The sequence below is a fragment of the Pagrus pagrus genome (genome assembly GCF_965226575.1).
Source record: "Pagrus pagrus genome assembly, chromosome: 10".
NCBI classification, from domain to species: Eukaryota; Metazoa; Chordata; class Actinopteri; order Spariformes; family Sparidae; genus Pagrus; species Pagrus pagrus.
This window is the reverse complement of record NC_140194.1, coordinates 9,581,279-9,600,201: the sequence shown is the minus strand read 5'-3', so window position 1 is coordinate 9,600,201 and position 18,923 is coordinate 9,581,279. Positions and strand designations below refer to the sequence as shown.

The following is an 18,923-nucleotide window of genomic DNA, read 5'->3' as shown; positions in this document are numbered from 1 at the left end:
GGGAGACGAGGAAAAAAAAAAAAAATCAAGAGGGAATAATGAAATTAGGGATGGGGCGAGAGAGAAAGAGAAAGCAAGGGCTGGAGAACTTGAAGCACTGACCCCTATCGTCCACGGTGAAAAGCAAGAGATTAGAAAGTGTTTCATGCTAATTTCCATGGAGATTTCTGTAATTTCTCAAAAATTACTTCTTCCCGCTTTGATTTGTCCATACTGCCTGGTCCCCTGCTAGTGTTGTCGGGGTGGTCTGCTCTATCATGCCTGTGCTCTCGTGGGCCCCTCGATGGCCCCTCGCTGCGGCCAGCCGTCGTGAGATTACTGAAGCGGCGCTGACGTCTCTATCAGCTCGCGCCACCGTCATGCCCTCTCCCAACCCCCCACCATCACCCGATCCCTTTCCCTGGGCCCGGCTTCCTTTCTGCCCACCCACCACCAACCCGCCCTCGGTGCAAACTCTCACAGATCTGTCAGATGATGGCTTCATTGGTTCGCTCCTGCTCCCCGCAAACTCATACCGGTCTTTTTTACGCTCCCTCATCCCGTCCTCTCATCCCTCCTAGAAACCTGCACCACAAGAAAAATCTCTATCCCCCCCACCACCCCCCCGCCCCCCCTCCCATTGTAGACTGTTTCACCTTTTGCTATCCCTCAGCCTTCTCTCTCTCTGCCTCATCCTGGTTTGTGCTTCTGCCTGCCACATCAAAGGAGAACCAGGGGTCACAGAGCCACAGGCATGGAATATAAATGCAGCCAACTGCGTGGCAGTATGGGAAATCAATCCTCTAAAGATAGCTCCATACACTTCATGAACCCATCATCAGTCTCTGATACATATAGTAATATATAGGAATTTTTTGTGGCCTTTTGTGTATTGTATAATGCACAGAATGTTGAGTCTCAAAACAACCAGTGTTCGGATGGTTCTCGACAACTTATCTTTTAAAGAATTTATAGATAATATCGTAAGGGAATATTTACGTACGAGGAAAAATATACCATTTAAAGACGCTATTAAAAAGCGTTGAAATATCGATGCAGACTCTATATCTATTTCCTCAACAGAAGCTTGAATCTCCCCTTCTAAGGACCAGTTTGTGTGAGGGGAGAAAAAAAATGTCAAAGAATAACACTGCAGCAGAAATATGTAAACAACCTTTAGTTGGAGGCCCTGAGCTGAAGAGTCATGCCAGTATACACAGGTGACACTTCCTGCAGTATGTCATAAATTCACTCAACTTTGTCTGAAGCACCTGTGAAGCTCGGGTCTGTTGGATGGTGGTGAGAAATATCCGGCTGAATGATAAAAAAAAAAAAAACAGTCATGACATGGAGCAGCAGCAAAGCCATTGTTATGAATTCTATAAGTCTTGAGGGATGAATGGGAAAACTAGTGTGATTGCCAGACACCGAGGTCTGCGGCGGGGTTCGATGGCTCCGTGTGGGGGCGACTGGCTCTAGTTGCTTAGCATTAGTATTAGATAAACACTCTGTCGGAAGATGTCAACGTCTCCATTAATGCCAGAGCTGCCACACAGGCTGTGTTTGAGTGACACAGTGTTTTGTGGAGTGTGACAGGGGTTGTAAATGCTAACTCTCTCTGGCTGCATCTCCCGAGCCTGGTGGAGCCAAACCCTGGCGACACCTGGGAGCGCGGAGGCGCTACACCCTGACACTCTGCGGAGATGATACATGTTGTCCTCTCGTCCTCGTCACGGGGACGAAACAGCATTTAATGTACTGGATGAAATTAATTCAGACTCATTTAAATGATGTCTTCAGTATGTAATTAGTATTATCTTTTCTCCAAATTTGAAAGTTTTTTCAGTGCTGTGTTTGCTTCATATTTAAATCTAATAAACGCTGAGTTCGGGACAGATATTACGAGGGAGGCGTAAGCAGAGGAGAAAAGGCTTAAATATCTTTGCACACTTATCACTCTGTACCAACCATGAGCAGATTAGCCTCATCTGGATATGTGGCTATCCCAAAAGGCTTTTCCATAGTCTTTACAAACCACATTATGGAAGCTGTGTGTTCAGCACAAGCATAATGCACTTAAAGCCTGCCACAAGTACACATATCCAGCCACACAATGAGCAGGATATGGGTTTTTCCATGCTTTCACGAAGTGGACGGAGGAGTTTTCCAGTCAGTAATTATGCAGATGGGGGGTATTCCAGTCAAAAATATTATCTGATTATTTTTTAAAAAGCTTGAAAATTTACATGAACCGTGGTCATCTTCAAATTGTTGCACATGCTTATCGCTAGTTAAAATTTTAGACGAAAAAGTCCACCGATACATAAAGGAGCCGCACAAGAATGAGCTACATTAGCGTTCAAAGCCAGACACCATTTTTAAAATGTATTTATTCTCGAAACCTGTTAATATTTTCCTCAAGATCACAACTAGAACAAGAAGTTGATGTGTGTCAAGAAAAAGAGCGGCAGCAGAGCGATACCAACCAAACTCCAGTTGTACATAAAGTTCACAGTATATTTCATCTTTTTCTCCAACACATTTTTGCAGCCGGAAAAGGTTGAAATTTATCAGTCTGAAAAAAAAAACAGCGTGGAGAATTAAACTGCCTTGAGCTCAATATTACTGGCCATCTAGGAGCTGCTGAGTTGTGTTGTAGGCTGCAGGGCTGGACAGTGTAGTGTACTCTTCCCCCTAATGCCCTGTCCATTGATCTTTCCCGTAACTACAGCTCCCCACAGAAACCCACACAATCTGTGCAGAGGAGTGCTCCTAGGCACCCCCCACTTCAAAGGTGCATATTTACTCTTAGAAATTTAGAGAAAGTGCAGCTGTGGATGCATCCTCCAACCTCAATCAATGACAGGGCTGGTCCTCCTGACCCCCCCCTGCTGGCTAATAAAGTGCTTCTTAGGCTTGGTGGTTTCCCTGGAAGCCTTCTGGGGTTGGTTCAAACTAGCACTTAGGTTTGTTTCCATTGTCTCTTCTCGAAAATTGATTTTTAGAGAAATACTTATCTTGTTGCTCAACAAAGTTCCAGAGTGAATTACTGTAGACAATGTTATTTCGTCCCTAATGTTGTTTTTATTACTATTTGTGGCATTTAATAACCGAATCACGTAAATACGAAGTAAATCACTGACCTCTACGGTTGTAGAATGAAGCTGAATCACATGGTTTTTTTTAATTAGCTGACATTTTTTCATATTTGCAGAAAACTTTTACCTCCACTATGACCTCATGTTAGGAAAATAAATACCTGATTGTGAGTATTCTTAACCCACAGTCTGGCAGGGTGATTAAGAAACAGAAGTGAACAATGGCTGATTTAGATGACACATTTAAAAAAGTCCTTGTTTTGTTTTTTTTTAATCCTCAATGTGTATCCTGTCACACTACTCCATGCCCTGAAAACAATCTTTAGAACAAAATAGCTTCATTTTCAAATTACAATAAAAATACGAAATAGATTGTTACAATGTCTTTAATTAACATTTTCCAAAGAATCTACACATGCATTATGTCGCCTGTTTTCCTGTCTTTGACAAAAATATTTCACGCTGGGATGCGCATTATCATAATTGTCATTCCCCATCTTCAAAAACAAATGTGTATTAAAGACAGTAGCTAAAATAGGCCTTCTGCTGAAAATCAGACAATCAAAATCTTTTGTAATTAAGCACAGCGATATTCTAATTGACGATAATTCAGGCTACTCCATGCTGCTTCCTGTCCCCCCTCTGCAACAATTAGAAAAATATATGTCAGCTGTGATTTTGCCTTTATTTCACTTTAAAGTGGCACAGTGGGGGATTTATTCAAAAACAATGACATTTATAACTCTTCTCTGAAACAACTGCATTTATTCTCTCCTCAGCAGGAAAACCTAAGTTTTAAGTGACTGGAGTAAAGGTCCAAAGCGATTTGCATATCTGCACAACAACGTAAAAACTTTAAAGTGGAAAACTCTTGACAATGCAGCGCTCACTGTGCACAAATTATAATTGTTATAGTAAGAAGAGGAAAACTTCTAGCTTTTCTCTTACAATTGCATCCATGACTGTACATGGACGTACATAATTTTGCATGATGAGCTCCAGCAGCCTGAGAACTGGTGAACTTGTGACTACATTTTTCTGACATTCATCATTTGATCATCACTCTGTAGGTGAGCTTTATCCTTATAGCGTTGATTGCATTCTTCAACAGTGTTACCTCTGACAACAGCGGAAAGAAACTTGCCTCAATGTCATTAATCCTGACTTGTTTGGACTCCTCACGTTGACTCTCCCACACATCTCTTTTTCTCCCTTTTTTCTCTCTCAGCACATCCTATTGCTCTCACTCTCTCTGCCTCGCTAACATGTTGACAGCAGTTTGTTAGTAGGTATCAGTTTTCAGCGAGCAGGCTGAGAGGGAGAGAGGGATGTGGTAATCATCTCTATCTCCGGCTGCTTGGCAGCGTTCCCCTCGGCATGCTGGCAGACACTTGCCATTGAGCAGCTGTCAGGCAGAAAGGGTGTGGGATGTGGGCTCAAGCTACACAGGTCACGGTCATTTCTTTCCAAAAGCCACTGAAGCTAAAACCTTAAGTGGCATTTGAGCTACCTGCACTGTCAGTTCTGACACTCACAACACTAACAAGGAGACCACCGGTAGAGAGTCAAACTCGATTATGCCTCCCTGGTGGATTTCCTTAATATAGCTTAGCTACTGCCAGGCTTGTTTTTCAGCTAGAAAGCACATGCTTTCCACATTATGAGAGTTGTTCTGCAGATGTGCGCAGAAAAATATGTACTGCAAAGGAAATCAAATTGACCCATTAATTAATATCACACACAAGCAAATACAATCTTTATATAACTCTAGCGCACAACGAGAAAAGTCAGTTCATCAATTTAATATTTTTCATAAATTGTCAGCAGAATGTAGAGAGTTTATATTGTGAAAAAAGAGCTAATTATGCTGACATTTCTGAACTGTTTACTTCCCGAGTTTCTAAAAACAGGTGAGAGGTGCAGAAAGGTTGTTTAATTAAGAGAGAGCTGCAGCAAGTAACTGGTTTCAGTCAAGAGAAGAAATAAGAGTTGTTAAACAGTGAGTGCATGTTAATTCATTTCTAAAATAAGGCTTGTGTTGTAGTAATTGTGGTTGGTTTATTTATCGTTCATGGTACACAGTATTGTAAAGTTCCTAACTGTTTTTGTTGCCACCTTTTCACTGTTAAAATAAAACTGTATCTAATATATTTGTGGTAAAAAAAAAAAAAAAAAAGTTGTGTGCTGATTCACTGCCGACTGGAAACAAAGAGTGAAATAAAAATGATTTTCCCTTCAAAAATCAATGTAATTTCTCAAAAAAGGTACTTGGTGTACAACTGTTTTCCTCACATGCCAGAACAACAGCCCTGCCCCTCATCATAACCATTATTCTGCATTAATTCAGGGCTGTCTTTAGTTCATAAACCAGAGCCCCTTAGTTTACACTGGATTATTTGGAAACATAACTAATCAGCAGAAAAAAGAGAAAAAGAAAGAAAAAAAACCACCGAGCTCCACAGAAAGGTTAAAACTTTAAACAAAACTGTGTGGAAAAGTAGTCTGCCTTCCACGGCTGCAAACTGAATTGTGCTTGATAAGTTGCATGCTCTCACAACCTGGACTTGTGATCTTTAGAGTGATACCCTCAAGTTCATAGCAACAAATACACTCAATCACTCAGGGAGATCCTAAGTCTCTCTGTTGGCCAATTACTGCTTTTAAAAAGCCTGGGGCACCCAGGAAACTTTGACTCCTGGAAATAAAGACCAATCTGAGAGAGAAACATTGCAGCTATTAAAATCTTTATAATTCTGTAAATCACAAGTGATTTGTTTTGCCCCATGGCTTGTTCCGATACATCCTTGCTGCTATTGCAAAGGGCACGGGGTGACTGCAATTGAGGAGAGCAAGCTTATTTTTACAGCTAAGCTTGGAAAAAAGGGATGCCTTTTTTCTTCTTCTTTTTGAGTGCAGAAGGCAAAGATCTCCTCTGTGTCATAATTGCCTGAAGTTAGAGAGTAAAGGCTCTGGACTCCTGATGTTAGTGTGGGCCTTTCATCAGGGGGGTTGGAGTCAGAGCTGCTTTAAAAGATCAGGCACTCTGGAGGATCAGACTCTGTTTTTATTTATGTAATAAAGGCATTTTAAAAGAGAGAAAAATGATCATCACTTATGCACTGTTGCATTAGATGTTTCCCGCACTGGTGCCGTCATTGTCGGGGGTTTGCTGTTTTTGTTGACGGTCGAGGCTCCCGGTTATTCAAAGCGGATTTACACTTTCTCAATTATTTCATTTTTGAACTTCAATATTAAGTACGCTATACTGATTAATTTTGAGGACGGATGCCGAAAATTAGCCTGCTTATTCAAACAAAGTGGGAGCCAAAAGTGGTAGAGAGGATCATGCAATTATGAGTAAAATCACTCCAATTAAACACCGCCATGTTAACTTTTAGAGAGCACACACTCCACGTAATATAATTACAAATTGGGATGAAAAATGGAAAAGAAAACAGCAACATTATAGAGCGGAGCATTTACAGCTGATGGATTCTCAAAAAGCTCTTCTATCCTCTGGTGCTCAGGGTTAAGAATGGCACTCTTCTGCTGCTGCAACGCTCTCCCTCCCAGCTGACACACTCCCCATTCAGTAGCGCAAGGCCCTCTGGTGCTAGACAAGGGCCCTGACTGAGGACGCTTTGATACTTCAGCCTCTAATCACCAGAGTATCCTTATAGCGCCGAGCTGATGGACGAACGGGTCATAGGAAGGATGTCCCAACCATAAATCAGACTACAGGGGTGACAGCGCACAAAATAGGTGAATTGTCCTTGGGTCTGCGATGCTGGCGGCATCCCTTGTGTCACAGAGTCGCACCACCCTTTTTATTATTTGGGAGCGAGTCAAACGGATGCCCTACCAGCCATTCTGCCCCCCATCCCCCCAACCCCCCCTTGTGTTTTTTCCCCTGGTCTTCGAGCCTGGACCCTGCTATGAACTGTTTCCAGAGTCAGTTACTGGTGTAATTGAAAGTGCTTTGTCATCGCTTTCAGCCAAATACTGATGGATGTGAAGTTGAATGAGGTTTGGGTTTTAGTTATACGAGTGAGCCTGTGCGAGATTTATCACCACAGGCTTAAGAGGCTACAAGGGACCATTAAAGCACCGCCGCCTTCTACATCACGGTGAACTGTTCATTATTATTCATTAAAACAGAAGGCCTTTAATATGTCTAGTTTCCCATGTGAAAAAAACTAAAAATGTACATACATGTTTTTGATGACTGTTGGAAAACGACAAAAACAGTTCAGCTGCCCAGTTTTTACAGTAAAGTCAGTCTGGTGCAATTAAATATGGCTTTTAAAAGGGTAGGTAACACATAAAGAAGTTACCTGGCCTAGAAATGCATACGTCATAAGAGAACATATAGTTCTGCACTGTTTTTTTTGTTTTTTAACATTTCAGAAAATTCTACTTTTTCATGCCTTTATGTGCATAAACCTTTGTGAATGTTCTCTCAATTTGAGGTCTGCTGTGTTAAACATATACCCTTAATGTACATATACACTCTAAACCCGTCTCTAGTTTTCCTATCATATTTACATAATGAGTGTGGCCTATGGAAAACCTATGAAACCATTTAATTTCAATTCTGGATCGACATCCACATGCAAAGCGTGGGAGGTGTGCTAGTTCTCATTGTCTCCCACTTATTATAGGCTGCCCCCAGCTGCCTGGGCTGTGAGGGCCCGGATCCTGGCTCCCGTCCAGCTCGGCTCTGATCTGGGCCTCTTTGTGATTTGAGGAGTACAGAGCTTTGCTGGGCTGCTGTCCTAGAGCCATGTTGGAATGCAAGAGCAGTGGTGGAGGTGCAGAGGGAAGTGACCTCACTGTGTGATGCGAGCAAGAGTACGGGGCAAGAGTTACACACTGAGGTTGGTTGGATTATAAATAAAGTAGCGTGTGGTTTCTGTGCTGCAGCCGGGGAAATAGGAAAAGGTGAATACCAGAGCTCACAGCACAGTTGTAAATGGTGCCCTATCCTAACACTGGTTCAAGGCTGCCAAGATAGCACGGCCAAATAAAGTGGATTTAATGGAAAAGTATCTCCCAATTTCGACATGCTCAAAGATTTTGCAGCTTTGTTGTGTATTGTGTATTTTTTAAACATCTTATTGTCAGATAATTGACTGCTATGATTAATTTCTGCCTTATCATTAAATTATACTCCTCATTTCAGAGGGTTGGAGGGTCACGAGCAAATGGAAGTAGATTTTTTCTAATGTTCGTGTTATTGTGTCTGTATTGTTGCCTCTTGTTTTGTTTGATTTGGAAAAAAAACATTTAAAATATGGATGCATGATATGGATTTTTTTCAGCTGATAACCGATAATTACCTGCTTCTCAAGGCTGACACAGGTAACCTATAATTTCACATTTTTATAATATAAAAAGAAGTTCCTAACCTGTAGTTTATGCACACGTGAGGGTCAGAAAGGCTAAAGTGAAGTGAGCAAAGATGGATGTTTTTATATTCCATATTCTTCTTCTTCTCCTCCTCCATGTTTATTGATGGATCGTAAACAAACTTGCACGCAGCCAAGTACTGTATCAGAATCTGTAGGAATTGGCCACCTGTCGAAATCATACTCAAAACAAACAGGGGGCAGCATATCACCAGAGTAACCGCAAACTGCTGCGAACTGTAGCCGCTGTTAGCTAGTTAGCTAAGTTAGCTGTGCAGCTAGCAGTCCAGGCTGGGAGCTCGGGGACCAGGGGAGCATTTACAACGCTAGCACAGGAGCTCTGGACTGGGACGGGGCGAGGGCTAGCTGGTTATAATGCTACCATCAGTATCTTTGCATCACAATACATAGATATTAAAAAATCATAAGTGTTATTTCTGCACATTGATGATTTCAGTTAACATTCCAACAAAAAATCTTACACGTTGCACCTTTAAGTCAATGATAATATAAATTTCAATAAATTGGGCTGATCATTTATCGATGATTTATTTATCATGCATCCCAAATTTAAAGGATCAAAGCATAAAAATTAAACTTTTTTTTTTTTCTCTAAGAAAAAAAAAAAGCAAACTTTTCTTCAAAGCCAAATAAAAACAGTATCTCTGCCAGCTTTTTCTCATGATAAAATCTGTGAACGTGCCGACATGTGTGCAAGAGCCAATCATGCTGCTGACTGCGTGTTGAGAGATACTTGTGACTGACCTGTCTGAAGCTCGGGTGCATGCGGGTCGTCTAGTGGTGCAGAGGGGGAGCAGGTGGGGAACAAAAGACTGAGACCCTGCCACAGGCACAAATACCTGGGAGGAGAGACAAAAGCAAACTTTGCTTTGACAGGAAGCACGGTGTCCAGGATAAACATTGCTCACCTAGATGCACCATCAGTGTGGGAAACTTAATATGACTTCCAGAACATCCCCCCCCGTGGAAGTACAAAATGAGCATGGACCCACAGCGTGACTGCTTTTATAGTTTTGTGCTTGCTTTGGCACAAAGTGTACAAGTTTATCAGCACCAGCTGATTTCAGTTACGCCAAAGGCTTAACATGTTATTTCTCACAGTGGAAATTACATACTCCCACATTTTCAAAGTAGGTGTTATTTTCTATATCAAGCGTTTCATAATGCTTAGTGTGGATAAATCTCTCAAGAAGAAATCAATAGTTATGCTGTAGCCTATGGGAAAATTAGCATGGTAAATGAACAATAACTTGCAGATGGTTGGGTATGGGGCATCGCTGTGGCTCCTAACAAACAATTGATTAACTTGTAAATTCCCATTGCCCAGCTGTTATTCAGGCTGTTTACCATAAATAAAAGAGGGGGAGTAGAGAAAGGATCCAGATGCTTTGAGTGCTGCAGAAAGGCAATCTGTCATTGTTCTCAACTAACACTGATGGATGCTGCTTTAAATGGGGATTGGTTTTAGTTAAACATGACAAAGTGAGGGATGACACGCCATTGGTCACAAAGGTCTGGAGGTCCAGCAACGCCTCAGCAGTTGCTTTTTTTCAGCCAAGACAACCTCTTGTTCATGTATCAGCTGCCAATAAAAGAGGAGAAGTTGTCGGGGCAGGCTTTCAGGTTTGTTTGTTTTGCCGTGTGTCCGTGCTGAAGTTGAGAAATGGGAAAAGTGAACAAAAACTTCACACGAAGACGTCTCCAAGATGGCAGCCAGTAGGATTACAGCATGGTCTGCTTTCTTTCCACTCTCCAACAAGACCAGTTTGTGAACATTTATAGTATTTGGAAAGTTTGATTCCACTGGGGACCCGTAGCTCAACAATCCTTGTCACATCTGACTAAATGCTAGAGCTGATTAATCGATAAAAAGAAAATCTATCCCCAACGTTTTATGACAATTAATTATTCGTTTTCATTCATTTTTTAAGAGAAAATGTCAAGGATTTGCCGATTCCAGCTTCTTAAATGGTACACTGTGCTTCTTTTCTTTGTCCTTTATGATAGTAATGAAGTGTCTTTGGTTTTGGATTGTTGCTTGGACAAAAGAAGCATTTTGAAGATGTCACTTTGGGTTCCTGAAAACTGCAATGAACATTTTCCAATTTCTGTTTTATTTTATAGACTAAGCGATTCATTGATTTAGCATGAAAATAATTGGCAGATTGGTCAATAATGAAAATGGCACTAAGTATAGCGCATACTTCCACCAAGGCCCTTTGTACTCACAGTGCCTGTCAGAATATTTGGAGAAATGTATTTCCAACGGGGAAAATTTACTTAAAAGTCAGAGCAACAACAACAACTCGGAGAAAACTTTGGTATACAAGTTGCAGAGTTGACGTCATATGATGCTGAAGCACTGCAGCATAATGCAAAAGTAAACATTGGGTGGATGGTAACATGCATATTTGTTAAATATATTTCATGGCTTACATGAGCCGTTTCCTTTGCTCTTCCTTTGCTTCCTTGTGGAATGGACTTGATGTACATGAGCACACCGAAGTCGGAAGAAGGACTTCCGAACTCGGGAAGTGGGACCATCCCAGCAGCACTGCTCATCAATTCCAGCCACTTAAAAATGCCTGATTTTATTCCATCAACATCTACGCAATATTCCCTGATCAATTAATAAAGAGGGTGATAAACACCCTATATTGCAATGTTAAAGTAAGCAAGAAAAGATTCTTGGATCCGTCCCTTTATCTGGATCTGCACCAAAAGTCAAGGGGTCTATTCTGGGCCAAGACCCATCCTCCGTCCAAGTTTCGTGAACATGCTGCTCTGTAGTTTTTGTCTAATCCTGCTGACAAACCAACCAACCAACCAACAAACAAAGACAGTGACACGGGCTAAAGCATAACCTCTTGGTGGATGTAATAATCAGAAGTTTAAGCCCTACTTGATGCTATAGTCAAGGTTGTTCATCTATTCATTACACAGAAATGTTGCTGTGGATGTCTGACAAACATACTGCCATATCATGTACATGAACTCGGAAAAACCTCTAGAAATTTGCAAAATGACAGCTATAAAAAGTAGGGGTCATTCTGTTTATGTAATAAACCACATACAGTATGTTGGCTGCAAACCAAACCAAAAGTTTTGACATCAGTTTAAAACATTAAACACAGACATCTGAGTTTAGTCATAGAGCATGATATAAAAATTTTAAAGACATGATGTGTTTTGAGGATATTGCTGTCAGTGGACAGCAGCATAGGAAGAAAAATCCAGTCTCAACCAGACCTCAGTGTGATGTCAGATTGTGAATGGTCCAGTAAACCCTGCTTCTCACCGACCCAAAAATAACTAAGGGTGATGTAAAATGCATATGGGCCTTTCTTCCAGCTGCAGAAGATCACATACATGTTCTCAGTAAAGGATGACATCAGAGATCTGGAAGGAACAAGACAAGCCTTTCTTTGGACTTCAGGCTGCTGGCCCCCAGAAGTGATCTAGTTTCCCAGATGCGGGGGGCGAGGGGGGGGGGGGTCCACAAGGCCCCACAAAGGGGTAGTTTAAGTAAAAGACTTCTGCAAAGCTCATCATTCATTGTCAAATATGGTTGAGGTAAGAATCCACCCTTAAACATACACTCCTTTCATCTTCTATCATTGCCCGCACACATAAAACGGCTATCTCATAAACTTGCAAACAGAGGGGCAAGATTTTAAGATTTCATGGTCTCATTTTAAAACACAGAAACACAGATAGTCACATACAATTGTACAGATGCTCTTCAGGAGGAGGACAACACAGTAAAACATACTGCCATTGGCTTTCTTTGATGTGTTTCCAGTCAAATAAAGGCCACTTTTAATCCAAACTCGAAACCTAACAAAACTTTGCTGGATGTCTTTCAACATTAGACAACTTTATAAAGTTTATTATAGAACATTATTTAGTTATTGGTCAGATGGCGTATATATAAAGATCTATGAATGTATTCGGCCGTCATAGCAGGTTCAACTGTTTATATTATGGGTTGCATTTTTAACATACTATTATACTATTTATGTTTTCTGTTAGACCAAAAAACATGACACTCATGTTACTTTACATTGGGAGAAAAAATCTAAGTCAGTGAAAATTAAGTAACCTCTGACTGATTAATACTCAAACATATTCACACAGAAGGCATCGATACATCAAACTTAATGTTGCTTATATCTTTTGAATTTGAACTGTTGCAGATAAGTTTGTAAAAATGCTTTAGGGGTCCAATAATTTCAGAAAATCAGAATTAATTGATTATTAAACAACTAAACAATACTAAAAGTTTACTTTTTAAACAGATTTGGCAGGTATTGGTTACAACAACATTAACAGGTATTAACATTATACCCACAGAAAAGTCAGACAATGTAGTTCACATTTCAAACACTTAAAGAAGCAAATAAAAATGTCATGGTGTAAATAATTTAATACAGCATGTAATCGATTTATGGTTACAATGACCAACTGTCACATCTCACAAGCATTTGTGTGAACAACTAGTGATGTACACTAGTGATGTTCGACTATTTACGAAGTCTGAGCCAATGGGAGTTACTGTTTCCTCATTATAAAGCTATATGCTGAAATGCAGGAGAAAAAAGTCGACAACCTCCAATTTTTGTTGTTAATGGTTGAAAAAAACTAACTCACAAATTTAGAAGCTACATCTGAAAGTATCATAATGAGATTTACTCAGAACCTAATAAATCATATAACACATAGCTCCCCTGACTCTGACTGTTACCCTACAGATAGAATCACCTTTTCTGGGAAGATGCACTATTTCACACAACAAAGACCATTTAATGAGTGAGGGTGTTGATTAGACCCTCAGTTAGGATCCACATTTATCACGGATGAGAGCGACTCAATGATCAAGTTTGCTCGTGTTTCCTGTAATCCTCAAAACACAAAAACACCCTTCTGAGTTTTTTCCATCTGGAAGAGTCTCAATGGTAAAGTTAGCTTGAGGTTTGGCCTTTCAACGGCAGGTATTCTACTATCAGCAACTCCATGTAAGTTGTATCAAGTTGTGTCGACAAAAGGCGACTTTAGGGAGGCCTCTGTGTTTACCCCTCCAAAAGATCCTGTGGCTGAAATCTGCAGTTGGATTGCTAAAGAGGAGGTGGCCTTACAGAGAGCAGTTGAGGAACAGCTTTTGACTATTTTAATAGCTCCAATTAACTGTGCGGGACCTTACTGTATTTTAATCGGTAAGGCACTGTACTGGGAGAGTACATTTTGACCATGCAGGACACACAGACAAAGAAAAGAAGCTCCACTGACAAATTTCCTGCAGGAAGCCAGGACCCAATGGAGATTGTTATTTAACCATATAGCGCTACTCAGAAATGTTGTTTTGTGCTGCAAATAATGAGCAGTACATCCCCATAAATAGGTCCGGAATAATACCGGATAAATGTCTGATGTACAGCAGTGATGCTACAGTATTCCTTGACAAGACATCAGTCTGACAATTTGCTAGCCTGAATTAGCTACTTAGCAATATAGACAGACCACAGCACAATACACACACTGGGTTAGGGTTAGGCAGCAGCAGGTCTGTCAGGGCAGGTAAATCAAAGAGCTAGTTTGGTACCCCGAGTATCAATACTTTGGGCTTACGTTGTACATTGTGTTTACGATGTCAGCGAGCTACTGACTAAACATATAGAAAAGTACTTCTAGAAGAACAAGGATGAGCTAAAAGTAGGGATGCCCAGATCGATCAGTCACCCATCAATATCTAGTAAAAACGGGCGACTGGGAGATCGGCATTAATGCTTTCTAGTTGCCGATCGCAGCGCCGATACCCCGAAGGGTGTATCAAAACATCCATTTAAAAACTCACACATTTATCTAGTCGTATGCTCATCACATCTGTCAGAAAGCCCTGAAGGCAAACTAGTAGCCCGTGGTTAAACACTCTGTCGCATGTGCGCAGTATATTCCCACCTCCCACGTCGTTCACTGGCCGGGAGCTGCACAGTACGTTGCTCAGGCACAAAACATGTTGGCGGTGTGGAACCTTCACAAAGTGTGTGAGACAGACGTATCATTTGCAATCTGCGGTTTATGCGAGGATAACATACCTTGTGGGGGAAGCAAGTTAAAAACTTTCAACACAACACATTTAATAAGGCACTCGAAGACGCATCACCCAGCGGAGCCTTGGCGAGTTTGTTAAACTGACAGCGGAGAGTGAAAAGAAAAAAAAAGGCAGAGAAAACAGCAGCAACAACAAAAAGGCCAGGTAACGCAAACTACTTTAGAGAGCAGCCAGCCGAATGACCGCGATAGTCAGAAGGCTAAGGCAATCACCAGAAAAGTCATGGAATTCATAGGGCTGATGGTCAAGACATCAGGGTCCGCCGGCTGCTTTCTCACATTGACCCCCGCTACACTCTCCCAGGTTGCGCCTGAGCTCCACCAGGCTGTGTATTAACACACAGATAGCCTCCTAAAGGAAGACGTTTCACAAGGCTACTTTATTTTACATCCTGTACAGCAGGCTTAATTGTTTATTGCATTAGGCTACGTGCAATAATGAAACTGCAAGCCATGTGCTGAGACATACTGCCTTTTATTTGTCAGGCTATTTGAAGTTTAGGCTATTTCCCTGCCTGTTAATACATTTGTTATGTATGTGTTATTTAAGTCACATAATGTTAATGTGTATTTCAGTTGTCCTTATAGACTTACTGTAGGCTACTGTTGCATTGCTCCTTGGCAGTTCTTTGTACTGCTCTGTTGATTGAACAGGATAAGTAGAGGCATGTTGTTGACAGAATAACAAACCAACCAGATTGAGTATGTGGTTTTTCATATTGTAGTCAGTCACACAGCATTTATAGCCTAGATTACTTACAATACACTACAAAGCAGTCAAACTAACTGACCTATAACACTGCTATGCTTGCTGCTATAGCAAAACATAAGAACACTCGGTATCGGTCGATACAGCTCAAAGACGATAGGCAATTGGTATTGGTGGCAAAAAACGTGATCGGGGCATCCCTAGCCAAAAGTCTGGCTAGCCAGGGCAAATGAGCTAACGTTAGCTCTGAGGGGGGACAGCTAAAGTTAACTTCATAACTACCTGTAACTTCATCAGTGCTGACTGGGAGAATCAGTCCAGTGCGCTCCATTCTCCAGAGCTGACACAGCGACTAAATGAAGTGTGGAAACATGTCCAGCTATGCGAGACAGCCTTGCCCTTCTTAATAAAAAAAAACCCTGCATAAATAATGGGTGTCAGCCTCCTGGAAGCAAAACTGACCAAAACTGACATCCCTAATATGGGTGAGTTGGTGCAATCCAGTGAGAGGAAACAAACACACAATTAGCTAAAACAACTGAGAATGATCACCTAGAAATTAATTTAGTGATGATTCACAGTGGGTTGAGTAGTTCAACCCCTGTCACATTACACAGTCAGTTGATTTAATGTCAAAAATAATGGATGTTTGTAAAACATTTAAAAAACAAATTAATCCAAGATTGTTAAAGTACAAGCTGAAGACAGTGTTGGAAAAAAGAAATGTAACTGCAACAAAAGAAAGATAGAGTCATTAAAATCACCTATGTGCCTACAATTTACTGGAATTCAATAATTTTTATGATGATATTGTTTTTCGGACTCATTGAGCTTCTAACTGGAACATGGTTCCTCATCTGGGGAGTTCAAACCCGTCCGTAAATATCTGTACCAACTAAACATTTAAAATGTCAAAATTCATAAATTCTTTCTAACATATGAAAGAGCAAACGCGACGACAATACTCCTTACTGCGGGGACATTTCCTGTCGCAGTCTAGGTTTCTACCGTTCCAGTCATCAGCGAGACAGAATGTCAGATCAGCATGTTTTTTTTGTGATGTTGCTGTTCGTTCTCTAATGTGAGTCCATGCGGCCAGACTGCTCACAGACTTGGCCGCTGGCTGAAGCCAATTGTCTGTGAGTTAGGCAGCAGAACAGAAGACTCCCCACTTGGAAAAAAGGAGGAGAAAACCGTGGAGGAGTTTTTAGCAGTCAGCCCTCAGACAGGAAGACTCTGGAGGAAACACCAGAAAGCCATTAACTAACCACAGTATTATGGTGATCTATTTGCTGGAATGGGCTACAGACAGCTAATGAACAAGCCTTTACCCCCGCCCCCACCCCCTCGCTCAACCCACCACCCATCACACACACATACACACGCGCACACACATATCACATATACACACACACTGAGGAGCAGCACACACTGAGAAGCAATGCTGAAAGAGCTCTTGCTTGTACAAAACAGCGTGACAGATCAATGCCTGATTCCTAAATCAAGGGAAAAGGTTATTCTCTGTCTCACTGGGATTCCACTTACTATCCCCCTATATCTAAGACACTCCCATACCCATTTAAACCAAACAAGTCCACCCCCCCCTCCACCCGCCCCAAACAACACACACATCTCCTAATTAAGAGCGAGGCGGTGGGGTTTTTTTGTGTCTGTGGTTATGCTTGCAATGTTAGTGTCTGGAGTGTGAAAACAGATCTGATGGACTGGTGCCCTCAGCTCTCCCTGATCAGGCTCCAGCAGGTATCCCCCATGATTGACAGCTCACAGGTCAGCCGCCCATCTCTCAGTCTGTTAGAGGGTGGGCGGTAAAAGAGATTTGGAATGCCTGGGACCCTGATTGCTTTATTGCTCGCCTGTCAGAACCATTGTACAGCTCTGTATTATTAGGGCTCGCCATCTCTCACCGTCTGGAAGGTGTCGCGTCTCAGCTCTGCATAAAGAATCACCACTCCATTCAAAATCCTCTTTCTTTTTGGCTGAAAGGAAGAAAGCACAGATTTTTGCACAGAATCTCCTGTATTGGTTTGTCAGATAATGCAACACAAGTGTCTCCAGGGAACGGTTTGGATGGCGCTGCTTTACACTCGAATGCAGGAGATTCGAGATCCCATTTGGCAATAATTTATCCCAGTGATACCAACAATAGTCTTTAACATTATACAGGAATTACTCTGATGTTCCCGATTATGTACCTCATCATGTTGAATTCTTTACGACTGTGGAGTCCACACCTCTTTAACATAAGAAAGCAAGGGTCTTGATTTTGCATTTTTCTTGTATTTATACGCAAAAAGAAATCCCTTCTCTTGGAAACCTGCGGTGTTCTAGTATTGTATATAATGCATAACAATGCACACATATCTAAATGATGGTGTTTTCTGGTGTATTTTCAAGACATACGACACTGCAAGTTAGAGACGCTTATGCTTGATGAAGTTAGGCAGTCAGCGATGTGACCTGAAACGATCGAGAGAAAATGTATCAGCAACCGTTTTGATGGTCGATTAATTGTTTAAACCTACCACAAGATGTTTTTAACTGATCTCACTTAAATACTGATGCCTCTATATGACCTACATAAGCAAACAAGACCATCAGCGAGACGATGAACTATTTCGAGTTAGTTTTTCTTGATGCCTGCCAACGGCTGTAAGAGCCTGCATTTACATTTTCCCAAGCAAAGTTACAGTGAGTAGTATGTTAGCCAGCTTAAAAGAAGCAGGAGGAGATTATTCTTTAGATATTTCTCTCTTTTTTTTTTTTTATATATTTTGTGGTTTTACAGTGGAAACAATACCACTCAACAATGGCCTCCAAAATCAACAAAATATCAAAGTTCCTTGTGGTAGCTTTAATGATTTTTTTCAACCAAAATTTCCAAACATTGTCAAATTCCAGCTTTTCAATTGTAATGATGTGCTTTTTTTCCCTTTTCAGTATCACTTTAATTGAAGTGTTATTGGGTTTTGGACTGAAACAAGAAAAGATGTTAGTTTGGACTTTAGGAAAATGGTGATGTGTATTTTCCATTATTGTTGGACATTCTATAGACCGAAGATCTAGAAAATAAATTGAATAGTGAGAATATTTTTTTTAAGTGTCACAAGGACCCAAATTTATTTTTGCACATTCAAGACGTAAGTATTTTTCATTTATTTTACATTTGGGAGCTGTATTGTGTACAACAACAACAACAACAACAACAACAACAACAACAACAACAACAGGTGCAACAGCTTAAATTTAGCATTTTTCTTTTCCAATGAAATTGTCGCAGGCTGAGGTGGAAAGTCAGGGCATGTCGGAACATTGAATTAATTGTATTGCCACTTGCTGAGGAAAGTAAAAGAATCAGTACGATAATAGTTTAGTGTAATAATGTTAATTTACTTTTACCCTTTTCCTCCTCAGCCAGATGTTTATATTTGTATTACCGACCAGTAAATAACAAAGTACAAAAGTAAAGTATAGTCTGAAAATCTCCATGTTGTTTTAAGATGAAGGGGTATTAAAGGAAAAGGAGATTTTTGGAATATCAAGTGAGGTGATGTTGTACAACGTACGCCCTCTTCTCTATAC

General features: G+C 40.9%; 1 long non-coding RNA gene across 3 annotated transcripts in view; it reads right to left on the bottom strand.

Moving 5' to 3' along the window:
- LOC311263449 overlaps positions 1-18,923 on the bottom strand; it is a 115,259-nt gene that overhangs the window by 84,358 nt on the left and 11,978 nt on the right. For 2 of the 3 annotated variants that reach the window (XR_014623348.1, XR_014623350.1), the window contains one exon: positions 9,251-9,345. The exons of the other annotated variant lie outside the window; for it this stretch is intronic. This is a non-coding gene — a long non-coding RNA (uncharacterized lncRNA). The remainder of the gene's footprint in view (positions 1-9,250; positions 9,346-18,923) is intronic. 3 annotated transcript variants of the gene reach the window in all.